Genomic DNA, 17096 nt, shown 5'->3' on the forward strand with positions numbered 1-17096 from the left:
ATAGTATTCCATTGTGTATATATACCACACATAGAATAAAGAATGGATAATTCTTTATCCATCATCTGTTGATGGCCAGCTAGGTTCTTTCCATAGTTTGGCTATTGGGGACATTACTGCTATAAACATTCGGGTGCACATGCCCCTTTGGATCACTATGTTTGTATCTTTAGGGTAAATATCCATTAGTGCAATTGCTGGGTCATAAGGTAGCCCTATTTTCAACATTTTAAGGAATCTCCATGCTGTTTTCCAGAGTGGTTGCACCAGCTTGCATTCCCAACAACAGTGTAGGAGGGTTCCCCTTTCTCCACATCTTTGCCAGTGTCTGCAGTCACTCCAGCCAGGGCTGCCACAATCTCCTTACAATAACCTGGGGAGGATTCTCCTGGGAGGATGATGTTGGGCCCTGAGCCATGGCAGGAACAGAGAATCAAGTTCTGGTGGTTGAGGGCATGGGGGTCCTATAGGTCACTAATTGGCCCCTTGTCCCCTAAAAATAAAGGCCCCTCAGAAAAGCTGGGGGGTCCAACATCAGGCTGGTTGATGGGCTTCCATACTAAACCATTCCTGCTGCTGTGACAAAGTGTGTGCATGCCAGGGGACAAACAAGTCAGAGCAGCAGTCATCAAAGAGCATGCTGTGAGGAAACAGGTTTCCCAGGCTGAAGTCCCTCACTGGCTGATGGTAAAATGCTTGCTCATGCCCATTGAGCTGGGTAGGTATAGTGTCCCACAGTGTGGTGGGCTTCCCAGGGGCTGCCCACCTGAAGGTTGTTTTGAGCAGGCCTGAGAGGACATTGCTGGATGCTGTAGAGGCTTTGGGGTAGGTGGCTGAGTGGGCAGAACCAAATTGGGGGGCTGTATGGGTATGGAGGCAGCCTCTGGTCAGTGGACAGTTTGCTGGTATCCAGGGGGACACCTGGAGTGATGCAGGACAAGGCAATGCCATTGTTGTCACAAACTATTTGGGCAGCTGCTCTTGGGTGTCAGCTGGGCCCTTGGACAAACTCAGGAGGCTGAGGGGCGCATGGTGGTGGCAGGAAGGGATTCCAGTGGAAGCAGGTGGGTAAGCAGGTTACCCAGCACAGGAGAGGAAGCAGAGGTGGAAGGATTGGAGGATGAGAGAGCCAGAGCGCTGAGTGAGGGGTGGCCCAGGGAGAAAGCTAACTGTGAGGGTTGGCTATCAGAGCCTTGAATGTGGGGGTGGGGACTGCTTCAGGAAGCCTAGGGTTTTGGATTGCTCAGGGAAGACCACAGGATGGGTAGCTGAGCAGAGAGTAAAGTCCAACCTTGGTCCAGGCACTGGCTCCCACTGATCCTGAGGTAGATCATGCTGTGTCTTTATTTGGAGGTACTGATGCCCTCACTCAGGCTGGGGTAGGCTGTCTCTTCAGGGCCCTGGGAAATGGGAAGTGCCAGGGGAAAGTGCAGGTTGGTGAGATCAAGTAGGGAGCTTCCTGTGTTCAAGGCTGGTGGAAGGACAGGCACATTGGCAGGCTGATCAGGGAGCACATGGTGCTCTGATTAACATCAAAAAGGTGGTCATTGCAGGGAGTTCACAGGACTCAGGAAGAACATAAAGACAGCTTCCAAGCATACCATGGCAAATCTTTGTCCGCTAACAAGTTTGCTTCTATAACAGGGACTTTGGAGTGCACTTTGCCATTCAGGATGCTAGAAGGGGTGGGGCCTGGATAAGTGTCCTGAGGGCTGGGGTTCCTCACACTGATGTGAAGGCAGAGTTAGTACTTGTCCTATTCAGTCAGATGGTAGTAGAAAGACCTGCCCCTTCTCTGCAGGGACATTGTCCCAGGGCACATCCTCCACCAGCTGGGCTCTGGGGGACGAAACAAATAGGCAGGACCACAGGGAGAGCTGTCTTTCTGTCAGAGATAGTGGTGGAGTGGGGATACCATTTTTCTGGAATCTCACTGTAACTGTTCCAAAGCTCCTGCAGCCCAGTTCTCCACAATGAATACAGAGGCAAGTTGAGGGGGCTCTTGGAACTCAGCCAGGTCAGAGCTAATCTGGTTATCAGTGGGCAGAGAACGGCCATAAGGAGAGCTCCTTTGTATGCCATTTGCAATTTGGGGGCCTGTAGGCCCCATGTGACCCTCAACCCCAGGCTCTCTGGTGTCTGTGCCTCCCCTACACGCCTGTCTTCCTGTCCTTCAGCCTCCACCTGTGCCTCTCAGATAACTATACTGGTCTGTTCAGGTTGTCTACATCTTCTTAAGTCAGTATTGGTCAGTTGTGTGCTTCTAGAAATGGACCCATTTCCTTTAAATATATAATTTGTTGGTATGCAATTATTCATAGTCTCTCATGATTCTACCTATTCCTGTCCAATCCATTGTAAAAACCCTCTTTTATTTCTTCTTTTTTTATTATATTATGTTATATTAGTCACCATAGAGTCCCATGTCTCCTTTTTTTTTCTTAGACTAGCTAACTTTTGCCCTTTTGTGTTCATCATCTTCTAGAACCAGCTTTTTTTTTTAAAGATTTTATTTATTTATTTGACAGACAGAGATAACAAGTAGGCAGAGAAGCAGGCATAGAGGAGGAAGCAGGCTCCCTGCTGAGCAGAGAGCCCGATGTGGGGCTCAATCGCAGGACCCTGGGATCATGACCTGAGCCAAAGGCCAAGGCTTTAACCCACTGAGCCACCCAGGCGCCCCATAGAACCAGCTTTTAGTTTCATTGATCCTTCTATCATTTTTCTAGTCTCTATTTCATTTACTTCTGCTCTGATTTTTATTATTTCTTTCCTTTTGTTAAGTTTGGGCTTAATTTGGTCCTCTTTTTCTAGTCATTGAAGGGTAAAGGTAGATTGTTTATTTGAGATAGTTCTCATTTTCTGTTGCTCTCAACTTCCTCTCTGAACTGCTTTTACTGCAACCCACAAAATTTGATATATTGTATTTTCATTTTCAACAATGGTTTGAGGCCATTATTTTATTTCTTTTTTGATTTCCTCTTTAACCTATATATTGTGTTACAAACTCAGACAAGCTGAGCACCCAATGCCCAGTAAGCTAATGTCTGAGACTTGGGTTTTGAGGCAAAGAAATCTTCATTAACACAAGGAAAGCCCAGTGAGAAGGCTGGCTATCATTCCCAAAGCTGCATTGCCCTCTGGAGGAGAAGGGACAGCCACTACTTGTTTGGGGAAGGAGGTGAATGTATGAGAGGAGGATGAGGTGTTTCTGGAAACCTTGAGAGGGTGGACCTTGAAAGAATCTGGAGCTCTATATTCTTCTGGAAAATAAGGCACCCCATTCAGGACCTGGAATGATGAGGTATGTCAGATAATTTTGAGACAAATGTTTCTTTCCACTCCCCTTAGGTTCCTATAATCAGTGGGTAAAAAGAAAAGTAAATGATTGATCATGCATGAGATTATGAGATTAAGAGATGCAAAAACGTCCTTAGTAGGGAATAAAACATGACTTGCAGCTAAGGCAATAATGCAACTAATACAATATAGTTCTGCATAAGCTTTCAAGAATAGTCCAAGAACCAGGTGTCTCGACTCAGTTGTTTGAAATTTTGTCATCTCTTTCCCACATATTTTTAGGTCTACTCAGTTGCCTCTTGTTCATTTTACTTTAGCTTTTTTTTCTTAGCTTTAGTTATTTTTAATAACTTTAGCCATTGCTGTTATCATTAAGTGTTTAATGCCCTATTCTAGAATAAGGTTACAGTTTCTGACTCTGTCTGCCAGCTTACTCAGAGTCTCTGTACCTTCTTCTTTCATTACAGTATTAAAGTTCTGCTCGATATGTCTTGGAGGCAGGACTAGTGGTGGGGAATTCCCTCACATTTTGTTTTTCTGGGAAAGTCTTTATTTCTCCTTCATGTCTGGAAGGTAAATCCTGGATACAGATTTCTTGTCTGGCAATATTTATTTGTCAATGCTATGAATATGTTATTCCACTCTCCCGGCCCACAGAGTTTCTGCTGAGAAATCTGCTGATGTTCTCTCTTATGGGGGTTCCTTTTTAGGTTATTTTCTTCTGTCTTTTCAAGTTCCTTCCTTATTATTGACATTAGACAGTCATCGGAAAGTGTCTTGGAGATGATATTTTTGTATTGAGATAATAAGGTTATCTACTAACTTCACAGACTTCTATGTCCACTTCTTTCTCCAGGATCGGGAAGTTCTCAGTCAATACTTTTGTCGTAACAACTCTGCCCCTCTTCTCCTTTTGGTATACCCACTATTCTTAACTGGCTTTCCTAATAGAGACTGGTAGTTCTTGCAATCTTCTTTCTTCATTTTCTAAGCTTGTTTTCCTTTTTAAGTAATCTCTACATGCAACGTAGGGCTCCAGGTCACAACCCAAAGATCAAGAGTCCGATGCTCCACTAACTAAAGCAACCAGGCACCCCAGGGTTTCTTCACTTTAAAAAAAAAAAAAAAAAAAAAAAAAAACCTTAGTTCTCTTCACTTCCATCTGAATCATTTCTATATTCTACCTTGCAAATCATGGATTCTCCCTTCCACATCATCTGCTCTATTTCCAATCTTTCTAATGCATTCATCTCATTTACTGAGTTCGGCTCCAGAATTTTTTGTTTGGTGCTATTTTAAAAATTCAGTCTCTTGGGTAAAGTATTCCTTCTAGCCATTCATTTTATTACTGAGTTCATTGAATTGCCTGATTCTCTTGTATCCTGTTGAATTCTGTTCTGACAGTTATTTTGAATAACTTAATTTGGAGATCACAATCTTCTGTAAATGTAGGCTTGGTGGCTGGAGAACTGTCATTTTCTTTTAGCAAAACCATATTACCATGATTTGTCATGCTCTTTAAGGAGATTTTCCTCTGCCAAGTAGTTTAAAGTAGCTGACACATTTTGTATGTAGGTAGAAATTTATTAACTTTGATTCTACCAGTTCATGGGTGGGAGGTTAGAGGCCCTTCCTTAGTATTACAGCAGGTGGCAGAAGAGCACAAGTTTTTGGTTTATCTTTCCAGAGTAACCCTACAGGCTGTATAGACCATGCTCAAAACAAAAAAATAAAAATAAAAAAAAGAGGAGGCTGGCAACTCTGGAGGGACCAGTATGTACTAAGTCCCTTGGGTTTGGGGCATGCCCCACACTCCAGGAGGAGGACCTTCAAGTTTGGGAGGCCCACGAAGCTCAGAGTTCTCTTGCTGAACTCTCAGGGCAGACAGTACACAAAGCGTTTCTTCTTCTCTGCCTCCCTGCCTTGCTTTTTCCTTCCCCGCACTGTTCCCTCCTGGTCACAGATGTCCTACCTCAGAGGACCCTGCCATAGCCCACAGGGCCAAGTAGCCTTTCATTCACCCCTTTTCACCCCCACCTTCTTGGCCTCAGGAGTCACAAGTGAGTGTTACCACTACTGTAAAAGCCAGGGTAACAGGCCCTACCATGCTGCCTGGGCTCTGGTCTCCATGACGCACAATCCACACTGCTTCAGATGTAAACGTGGATGGATCTCTTTGGCATCTGGTGTGCTGTGCAGAGGAACCTTTGTTGGGTTTTGGAATCCTACTAGTTGTAAACGGAAAGGTGGAGACAAATGGAAGGACTCCTTCTGCGAAGATGCTAACCTCACTTCTCCCAGGAATGATGGTTTTAACCATTCTTTCTGGAATTACATGGGCAGCTGGTCCACTAGTTTCAAAAGATTTCTCTTTTTTATGTGGATAATTCATATCACATCCATATCTTCCTTTACTCTCCATTTCAAAGGAAATATACCCATAACCCATCTAAAAGTAATCCAGTGTCATAAGGCACAAAGTATACTGTAGGAGGAGATGAAGTCAGATAATATATTAACACATAGAGTATTTAAAATATATACAAAGATCCCAAAGAGTATATTTATGACTTTATTGTTGGGGTAAACATTTTGATAAATATAAAAATTCCTCCACTACCCTTTCCCATGTACTGTGAGCAGTACAATGTCCTCCTCCAAGACAGAGATTAGTGTAGATGTTTGTATCACTCAGTGTCCAGTCAGGAGGCAGAAACCACATCACTCAGGTTAACAGGGAAAATCTGATATAAAGAATTATTAAGAAAGAGGTATTTAATTTTGAAAGAAATAAAACAAAGCTCTATGGAAACCAGAAGTAGAAGATATAGGAAGCAGACATTACATCTAGGGCTGAGGTAGAGCATCCAAAAGACGGAATACCTTTGAAAGAAAAAGACTGACATTCTGTTTATTGGACAAGGTGGGACAGCCTTGTCCAAGGGTCCTTGTCCCTGTTTATTGGACAAGGCTGTCCCACCTTGTCCAGGGAAAGAAATTCACCAATAAGCTGCAGATGAAGCCTGTTGGGCAGGAAAACTCTCACTAGAGAACTGGCAAGATTCTCTAGAACACAACCTGCTACAATGCTATATTCATTCACCCAAAGGCAAGGGAAGCTAAGTCTTCTCCAGGTCATTGTCAGTAGCATCATAACATTAAGGGGTAAACAACACCAAAAGTGGAACACATTGGTGGCTCACTCAGTTAAATGTCTTTCTTCAGCTCAGGTCATGATCCCAGAGTCCTGGGATGGAGTCCTGCAATGAGTTCTCTGCTCAGCAGGGAGTCCGCTTCTCTCTGCCTGCCACTCTCCCTGCTTGTGCTCACTCAATCTCTCTCTGACAAATACATAAATAAAATCTTTAAAGAAAAAAAAAAAAAAGGTTTTACTCCTGCTACGTCTTGCTGTGTTCCCTCTGGTGCCCTGTAGGAATTCAGTGTCTACATAGACAAAATCTGACTTGTATACACCTCCCTGGTTAAGACTAATTGAAAAACAAAGGAGGATTGCCCAGAACATTATGCCTCCATTGAAATTTCTCAGCTGAAAGCAGCCACATTCTTAGTGCAGCTCAAGGTTCTCATCTAGGGAGTATATGTATAAATTTCAAGACGAAACAGGCACATGTGGTGCTCATGTACTTCATGAACTCCTAGCCTCCTTGCCCTTCTCACACACTGCCCCATATATTATTGTCCTGACCATTAAGACTATACTTTCCTCCTTGCTTTGTGCTTGTGCTTGGTGTATTGATATGACCCCCAATGAAACTGGAGATAAAGCTTGGCTCGAGGTCTTTTGCCACTAAAGTGTCTGATCCCCAGGCCACTCCTTTCTCCTATGAAGAGGTCTAGAGTAATGTTTTCGTTCACCATCTCAGAGTTTGCTGGCCAAACCCAACAGTGCACTAACTGACAAAGGCGGTGCCAAATGTGCCACATGGCAAAAATGAAACGTTTATTACCTCCAATATCAACAAGTAGGGCACATACATGGTAGATCTGAATCAAAAGACAATTAATAAGGGGCAGATTTCACACTATTAGTTCCTCAGCTTCCACATACACCATTTACTCACATTGGAACTTCCATATAACAACACAACAATGCCACATTTACACATTTACAGGGCTACACTTAAAAGTGAAAAAGTTCTCAGTCTTTCCCCAAAATGAAACAAACAGGCAGTCTCAGGCATTGTATCAGTTATATTGATTCCTTAAGTCCAGCCACACTCATTTGACTCCTCTGTTACCCAGACATTATATTTGAAATATTACCAGGGACAACTTGCTTAAAATCACACTGGTAAGAAGGGAGAAGGAAAATAGATAATTAATACAAAGGACACATCTACATGCCAAGATAGAAAAATATCCAAAGGGACGCCATCCTTTCCTGTTTTTGGTCACAGACAGGAACTGAGATCTGTGACCGCCTTCTTCTACTTCCAATTTTGTGTCTTCCTCATCTCTCCCAGAACCACAACAGGTCAGTGTTCTCTACTTCAGGAGCCAACAAACCTTTACTCATTAAGGTCTGAGTCCTCAACAGTCTGGTTTCCTTCTGTTTCCTGTGGGTTCCATCCACCTTTTCAGTTGGACTAGAAGTACTGAGAAGCCCTACATAGATCCTGGAACTGTGCTCATGGACAAAGCTTTCTGCAATTCACCCAGGGTCTGAAAACATTCATCTTCATTTACCTCTTTATTCTGGTAGCAGTTCTGTTCTTTCCAACTGCTGTTGACTCACAAGGAAAAACAAACTCTCATTTTCCATTCCCTGAATTAATACAGCACTAGTATTTCAGAAAAAAACAAATATTTACTAAGGTTCGTTAAGATAAGTATGTCTCATCCATTCCAGAATAGGAAGCACATATAATAGAATATTATACTCCACTCTTCTTCAAGTCCATTAGCCATACATTTCTTCAGAAATGTTCAGATGGACAATGTCTTTTAGTCAGAGTGCACATTTCCTAAATAGAGCAGGTAACCTACCTGTAGCCTCTGGTTTCATCTGCACAACTCAAACTATATAAAATAAACACCATTTAATTCTTCAGAATAATTCATATCTCATCTCATTTCATATCAAAACAATACAAAGACTCCATGAAATAATGTTCATGATCAAAAGAAACATGACTTCCAATAGCAAAATTCAGCCAACCCCATTACAGCTGAAAAAGTCAACATTTATCTTCTACTACCTGAGCCTAAGGCATAAACCAACTATTCTCATAACCTCACCCCCAGCAGTCTATACGCAAAAAGAAGGTCAAGACACCCAATCATTCAGGACTAACTTCAGAGGCTAGTACCCCTGGGAATCTGCAGCTCCAGGAGGAGCCACCATGAGGAATCTGGGACAGTGTTGGAGCATTATGGGGACATAGCTTCAGGGACCACAGGGGAGTAATGGAGATTCAGCCCCTGGGAAATCACCATCAACACCACAGACTGAACTGAACCCCTGCCCTGGGAGGCTCCCAGGCTCCTCTGAAGAACAAGGAGGGTTGTTAATGGGTACAGGGGTCTGCACAGGCCCACCCACCCCAGAGCAGATGGTCAGGGACACCTCTCCTGACCTCAATCTGAAGTATGAAAAAAAGAGTCCCAGAGGGGGGAAGCAAGAGAGAAGGAGAAAATGTGGGAACCATCAGTCATGTTGTAGAATGAGACATCCCCTTCCTTCAGGTCCAGGAAATCCCCTACCCTCTGGGGAATTGGCACAATGTGTTCTCCATTAGCAGGGAGGGAACAGAATGTTTTTCATACATCCCCACAACCCAGAACTCCTTTTCTGGCCCTTCCTGGTGCCAGCCTTTCCTTTCCACATCTCTCCTACAGACCCCCAGGGCCCACTCACTTCTTTCTGCATTCCTGATCTCCAACTCCCAGTAGGAGCACCCTGATATGATGCCTTCATGACCCAAGATGCTATAGACTCCATTTCCATTTGCTGTCTCCTTGGATGAGTCCTTGAAGGTCACACTAGTCTTGTCATCAGAGACAGCAAGACATTCATGGGCAGACTCTGGATCCAGACTGACACTGCAGAGACAGTTGCCAATCATTCAAAGACTTACCCTACCACATAACAAGGCACACAACGACCACCCCACCCAGACACCCAGCTGCATGCAGGGAGGACCAAAGCTCCTGAGAAGAGAGGCTTCTGACTCAAGAACACAGCCCTCCAATCAGAAGACATAAGCATGAGACTGATCTGGGTGGTAGACATGTCACAGGGTACTTGAGTGCCAGACTGGACTCCAACACTAATGAATACCCACTTATATCCAATATCAGTCACACCCAGTAATCCCAGCTACATGACTTTCAATGCCCCATCCCACCCCACCACCATTGATGATGCCAGCATCTGTATCACCACAGCAAGCTGAAGGAGATGCCAGCAGCCATAGGATAGCAGTAGGAGCACCCAAAGAACAGAAATAACTCACAGGCCTGGAACTTCTCCTTCTGCCAATCTACAAGAAAACCACATTGCACAAATGTGAACAACAAATCAGAGACTTGAGGAGACTGTACATACCAGTGTTGGTACCTATCTCTGAAATACACTGAACCAAGAGTTATAGGAAAAAATGTTTTGGAAGCATTCACATGATGAATTTATTTTTCACTCACAGTCTCTCTCTCTCTCTCTCTCTCTCCTCTCTCACACACAAACCTGCTAACACACTCTCTCATACACCCACAGCCATCATGCTACAGTATTCCTATGAATCCCAAGCCATAAAGCTTAACACCATTGAGAGACTGGATGCTGTCCTAAAAAGTAGACTTTTTGCACAGACTTCATTATCAAAATATTCTTTCTCAATCCCTAGCCACACATCCATCCTGAAAACTAAGTTTTCTTGAGAAAGAACTGAGGAGATCAAAATTTCTGAGGCCTCCATTTACTTATAACGAACTGGCAGAACTGAACTTGCAAACTGATTCAAAATCATGGTAGAGCAATACAACTTGGTGGAGCTGCACTGGGAGAATGACTCTCAGCTATGGGTGAGGAGAGCTCAGGACATGGCACCAGAGAAATCTTGCCCCATCAAGAGATAATGGAGAAGATTCAAGGAAGGGGAGAGAGAAGTTCAAAGCAAGAAAGTAATGAATTTGCTTCCCTTTATCATGGAGTATTGCAAGGAAAAACATCCCTGTGTGTAAGGGGAAACCCAAAAACATTGGGTCTAGTCATCCTCTTCTCTTTATAATCACCTAGAGAGATCAAAAGCAAGGATACACCACACATGATCAGCCCCCAAGTATGGCCGTGTCCTATGCCCCAGAAAATGTGAATATGTTTTGGCAGAGAGGACTTTACAGATGTGAGTAAGATTAAGGAACTGGAGATGCGAATGGGGCAGCAGTGGAATAACAATTTCTCCAAAAACCTAGATGGAACCTCAAACCCAATTAGCCTAAGGACCATATCAAGCTACCCTCTATAAAGTGAGGTCCTGAAATGAGCAAGAGAAGAATACAGGGACCCTGTCTCTCAGTGATGCAAAGTATAAACTCCTCCAACCTTCATACTTCCCTTTGGGAAGAAGAAAGGAAGCTAACTAATCACAGCAAATGTATATCTGTCATAAGACCCTAAAAAGTCAGCATAGTAAAGCTGTTACCTCCAATAGGACAGACACTCCAGAACAAAATTAGAACGACACTACTAACATAACAAGAAGATCAGGGACCTAAACCCCATCCTGGTGTGCAGTCCAATGACAGAGAAGGTGGCATAGTGGAGGCTGGGGAGGTAAACCCACAGGAAACTGAGTCACTTACCTGCATACAGTTTTGCCACCTTCAGGGCTGAAAGGGAAGACACGCTGCTGAGACATGAGCCAGAACAAGTCTGCATAGTATTGATCTACTGGCACTTGCCTCCTTTCTATGCTACAGGTGACACTACCAACAGAGTAAGGAAAGAGGCTAGAGAGGAGATACCCTCCTGACACAGGCAAACAATAGGATGTTTTGGGAAATTCCCTGGACCGCAGGTCAGAGAGCCAGATTGCAGGCTGAGTTCCATGCCTGCCTGTTGCTGCTGTATGACCTTTGCCAAGTTATTGTCCTGAGTCTTAAAAACCACAACATTAAAAATAAAAACACTGAGAAACAAACTGAGGGTTTTGGAGGAGAGAGGGTGGGAGGTTGGGTGAGCCTGTGGTGGGTATTATGGAGGGCACATATTGCATGGAACTGGGTGTGGTGCATAAACAATGAATGTTGGAACACTGGAAAGAAATTAAAAAAAAAAAAAGAAAAGAAAATGTAGTTGAATAGCAAAACCATTAAAATGACAGTTAAATTAAAAATCAAAAGAACTTTTGAGAGGAGTCAAGATGGCAGAGAAATAGCAGGCTGAGACTATATCAGGTAGCTGGAGATCAGCTAGATAGCTTATCAAACCATTCTGAACACCTACAAATCCAATGGGAGATTGAAGAGAAGAAGAACAGCAATTCTAGAATCAGAAAATTGACCACTGTCTGAAAGGTAGGACAGGCGGAGAAGTGAATCCAAAGCTATGGGAAGATAGACCACAGTGGGAGGGGCCGGCTCCCAGCAAGGGGTGGAACAACAGAGCACTAAATTAGGACTTTAAAAAGTCTGCTCCACAGAGGACATCACTCCAGAGGCTAAACTGGGGTGAAGCCCTTGTGGGGTCAGCGTGGCCCCAGGTCCCACAAGGTCACAGAAGGATCAGGAGTGTCTGAGTGTCACAGAGCTCGCAGGTATTAGAGCAGGGAAGACTGCTACAGAGACAGAGCTGAGGAGTGAGCTCTCAGGTCGGGGTTACCTTGAACCAGTCGCAGGCTGGGTGAGCTCGGAGTGCAGCCAGAGGCCAGGGAGACGGGAGTGATTGAGGGCTTTTCTCTGAGGGCACACTGAGGAGTGGGGCCCTCGGTTCCTCTGGCCAGAGACTGCAAGGCCGCCATTTTTGATTCCCGTCCTCCAGAACTCTACAGAAAGTGCTCAGGGAACAAAAGCTCCTGAAAGCAAACCCTAGTGGTTTACTTAGCCTGGCCCTTGGTAAGGGCGGTGCAATTCTGCCTGGGGCAAAGACACTTGAGAATCACTACAACAGGCCCCTCACCCAGAATATAAACAAGAAATCCAGCCAAGACAAAGTTCACTTACCAAGGAGAACAACAGAATTCCAGAGGAAGAGAAAGCAAAGCACGGAACTCACGGCTTTCTACCCATGATTCTTTAGGCTTGCAGTTAATTTTTTTTTCTACTATTTTTTTTAACTTTTACCCTTTTTCTTTTTTAATGTTTTTTTAAATAGTTTATCTTAACAATACCTTTCATACTTCAAAAAAAATAATGAAAATAATCTTTTTTTGAACATTCATTATTATACTCATATTTTATTCTTCATTGTATTTAACTTTATTTTTTTGTATACACCTAGGGTTTTTTTCTTCTAAGAAATTTTGTGGTACAACTTCTTCTAGTAGATCAAAATATACCCTAAATCTAGCTCTGGGCTTGTTGTGTTCTAGTCCCCAGCCCTGAGCAAATTCTCTCCACTTTCTTTTTCTTTATTCTCCCAAACAACTTGCTTTATCAACTCCTTTTTTAGAAATTTTAAAAAAAATTATTTTTCATCTTTATAGGCATATTCCATCCCTTCACTATGTTTACCCTTATATACGTTTTTCATTCTTTAAAATTTTGGGAGGTAGTTTCTTCTAAGAGACCAAAATACTCCCAAAATTAAGTGGGTGACCCTGTTCTAGTCCCCAGTCTAATATATATATCTTTTTTTCTTTTTTGTATTTTTTCTTTATTTGTTTTCTTTTTTTCAATTTTTTTTTTCTGAACTTCTTTTTATCCCCTTTCTCCCCACTCCCCCACCCATGATTTAGAGTCTCTTCTGATTTGCTTAAAGTGCATTTTCCTTGGGTCTTTTGCCAGACTTTCTAGTATTTTATTTGCTCCTTCATATACTCTTATCTGGAAAAAATGACAAGGTGGAAATACCACAAAAAAAAAAAAAAAAAAAAAAAAAAAAGAACAGGAGACAGTACCAAAGGCTAGGGACTAATCAGTACAGACATTAGTAATACGTCAGATCTAGAGTTCAGAATGACGATTCTCAAGGTTCTAGCTGGGCTCAAAAAGGCATGGAAGATAATAGAGAAACCCTCTCTGGAGATATAAAATACCTATCCGAGAAATAAAAGAACTAAATCTAACCAAATTGAAATCAAAAAAGCTATTAATAAGTGCAGTCAAAAATGGGGGCTCTTGAGATTAATTGGGTCCCGCTCATGTTCATCATCACTAGCCATTAGGGAGCTTTTCAAATTAAAACCATATTGAGATAGCACCTTACACCAGTTAGAATGGCCAAAATTAGCAAGACAGGACACAAAATGTGTTGGAGGGGATGTGGAAAAAGGGGAACCCTCTTACGCCATTGGTGGGAATGCAAGTTGGTGCAGCCACTTTGGAGAACAGTGTGGGGATTCCTCAAGAAATTAAAAATAGAACTTCCCTATGACCCTGCCATTGCAATACTGGGTATTTACCGCAAAGATACAGATGGAATGAAAAAGAAGGGGCTATCTGTACCCCAGTGTTTATAGCAGCAATGGCCACGGTCACCAAACTGTGGAAAGACCAAGATGCCCTTCAAGGGATGAATGGATAAGAAAGATGTGATCCATACACACTATGGAGTATTATGCTGCTATCAGAAAGGATGAATACACAACTTTTGTAGCAACATGGACGGGACTGGAAGAGATTATGCTGAGTGAAATAAGTCAAGAAGAAAGAGTCAATTATCATATGGTTTCACTTATTTGTGGAGCATAACAAATAACATGGAGGCCATGGGGAGATGCAGAAGAGAAGAGAGCTGAAGGAAATTGGAAGGGGAGGTGAATCATGAGAGACTATGGACTCTGTAAAACAATATGAGGGTTTTGAAGGGGCAGGGGGTAGGAGGTTGGGGGAACCAGGTGGTGGGTATTAGAGAGGGCACAGATTGCATGGAGCACTGGGTGTGGTGCAAAAACAATGAATACTGTTATGCTGAAAATAAATAAACTAAAAAAAAATACAAGAAATAAAGTAAAAAATGGAGGCACTTACTGCTAGGATAAATGAGGCAGAAGAAAGAATTAGTAATATAGAAGACCAAATGACAGAGAATAAAGAAGCTGAGCAAAAGAGAGACAAACAGCTACTGGACTGCAAGGGGAGAATTCGAGAGATAAATGACACCATAAGATGAAACAACATTAAAATAATTGGGATTCCAGAAGAAGAAGAAAGAGAGAGGGGATTAGAAGATATTGAAGAGAATTATTGGAGAGAATTTCCCTAATATGACAAAGGGAACAAGCATCAAATCCAGGAGGTGCAGAGAACCCCCCTCAAAATCAACAAGAATAGGTCCACACCCCGTCATCTAATAGTAAAATTAACAAGTCTTAGCGACAAAGAGAAAATCCTGAAAGCAGCCCAGGAAAAGAAGTCTGTAACATACAATGATTAAAATATTAGATTGCCAGCAGACTTATCCACAGAGGCCTTGCAGGCCAGACAGAACTGGCATGATATATTCAGAGCACTAAACAAGAAAAACATGCAGCCAAGAATACTATATCCAGCTAGGCTATCATTGAAAATAGAAGGAAAGATAAAAATCTTCCAAGACAAACAAAAACTGAAAGAATTTGCAAAAACACCAAACCAGCTCTACAGAAAATATTGAAAGGGGTCCTCTAAAGCAAAAGAGAGAGCCTAAAAGTAGTAGATCAGAAAGGAGCAGAGACAATATACAGTAACAGTCACTTTACAGGCAATACAATGGCACTAAATTCATATCTCTCAATAGTTACCCTGAATGTTAATGGGCTAAATGCCCCAATCAAAAGACACAGGGTATCAGAATGGATAAAAAAACAAAACCCATCTATATGTTGCCTACAAGAAACTCATTTTAGACCCAAAGACAGCTCCAGATTTAAAGTAAGGGGGTGGAAAACAATTTACCATGCTAATGGACATCAGAAGAAAGCTGGCGTGGCAATCCTTACATCAGATCAATTAGATTTTAAGCCAAAGACTATAAAAAGAGATGAGGAAGGAGACTATATCATACGCAAAGAATCTGTCCAACAAGAAGATCTAACAGTTTTTGGGGCGCCTGGGTGGCTCAGTGGGGGGTTAAGCCGCTGCCTTTGGCTCAGGTCATGATCTCAGGGTCCTGGGATCGAGTCCCGCATCGGGCTCTCTGCTCAGCGGGGAGCCTGCTTTCCCTCTCTCTCTCTCTCTCCCTGCCTGCCTCTCCGTCTACTTGTGATTTCTCTCTGTCAAATAAATGCATAAAATCTTAAAAAAAAAAAAAAAGAAGAAGAAGATCTAACAGTTTTAAGTATCTATGCCCCTAACATGGGACCATCCATCTATATAATAAATAAAAAGTTAAAAATAGTATTCCTTCAAAGAACAGTACACTATGTCCAAGCATTCTTGATTACCAAAAGAAAGTGAATAATACTAACAAATTTAATCCACACAATTTTTCTAAAATGAATCCCAATATCAACTGCATAAAGAAATTTTCACTTGAAAATTGGAAGTCCATGGAGCAAATAAAGAAATTTTCACTTGAAAAAAAAAAAAAAAACACAAAATTTTTATTCCATCTGCTTTCAATTTGCTTTAAAGGTCAAAAACCATACAATGTATGAAAATGTTTTATGGAATAAAGTATACATTATTCCATGAATGTAAGAAGTTATTATTACATCCAATGATTTCCAGAAAAGAGAGATATGGGAAATAACACAAAAGGAGAGATGAAATACAGACCGGGTTGTTAGGTAAGCTCTAGTGTAAAAGTGGCCAAACATTCTCAGAAAACTCATCACTGGACCACTGACAACTTATCCCACGACATTCCTACCAAAGCTCTGCCCAGTCCTCTACCCAACACTTTGTGATCAGTACCTCCAGGAACTGTGGAGAAAAGACTCTCCCACGATGGTATTATGTGGAGAGATCACACTCCTAAATTTAATGACCCATTTCTTTATATAGTTTCTCTAAAATATTCCAGAGTATTCAGGATAACTGAGAACTAGTTGCATTGAAGCCTGAAAAGCTACAAAGGAGATAGATAGATAACCCAAGATGCATGACAGACTCCAGTGACCACCATCATTCCAGGTTTCAAAACACCATGTGTGAAACAATAGCCCAGATGGGAAAAAGCCCATGGAGCAAGTTCTGTCCTCCCGCCAGTTTCCACTTATACACCAGGGATGGGTCCTCATGTCTCTGCATGAAACAGAGAGGGGACACTATGGCTTAGGGGACAAGAGACCCAAGGATATACGGACAGTCACTTACCGGCCAGGTAAATAGATTTCCTCCTGTCTGAAAGGCAACACAGGAAACAGGTGAACTGAGAACCAGAATGTGTCCTACAATGTGACACAGAAACTTCTGGGAAAAATACACGATGTACCAAGATCTGCCTGGAGTTCATCTGAAAAAAAAAAAAAAAGTGAAAAATACACCATAAATTCCATCACTAAGAGCAGCAAAGACTGCACCTGGAAAACCCACAAGAGCATCTATATGTCTCCATGAAGATCTAACTCCAGACCCCTCGAGCCTCCACAGCCGCACCTGTCCTCTCTGGTCCTCCTCAGCCCCCTGCTCCTGGCAAAGGGCCTACTGTCTGCTTCTCCTCTGCACCAGCTTCCAACACTTGTCTGCCTTGA

At 42.5% G+C, this 17096-nt stretch overlaps 1 pseudogene; it reads right to left on the reverse strand.

The window, feature by feature from the left end:
* Nucleotides 1–269: 269 nt before the first annotated feature.
* On the reverse strand, nucleotides 270–9386 carry LOC101689053 (annotated as a pseudogene).
* Nucleotides 9387–17096: the final 7710 nt, after the last annotated feature.

This window comes from Mustela putorius, unplaced genomic scaffold (assembly GCF_011764305.1).
Source record: "Mustela putorius furo isolate JIRA1106 unplaced genomic scaffold, ASM1176430v1.1 tig00000153_pilon_pilon_pilon, whole genome shotgun sequence".
Taxonomy (NCBI): domain Eukaryota; kingdom Metazoa; phylum Chordata; class Mammalia; order Carnivora; family Mustelidae; genus Mustela; species Mustela putorius.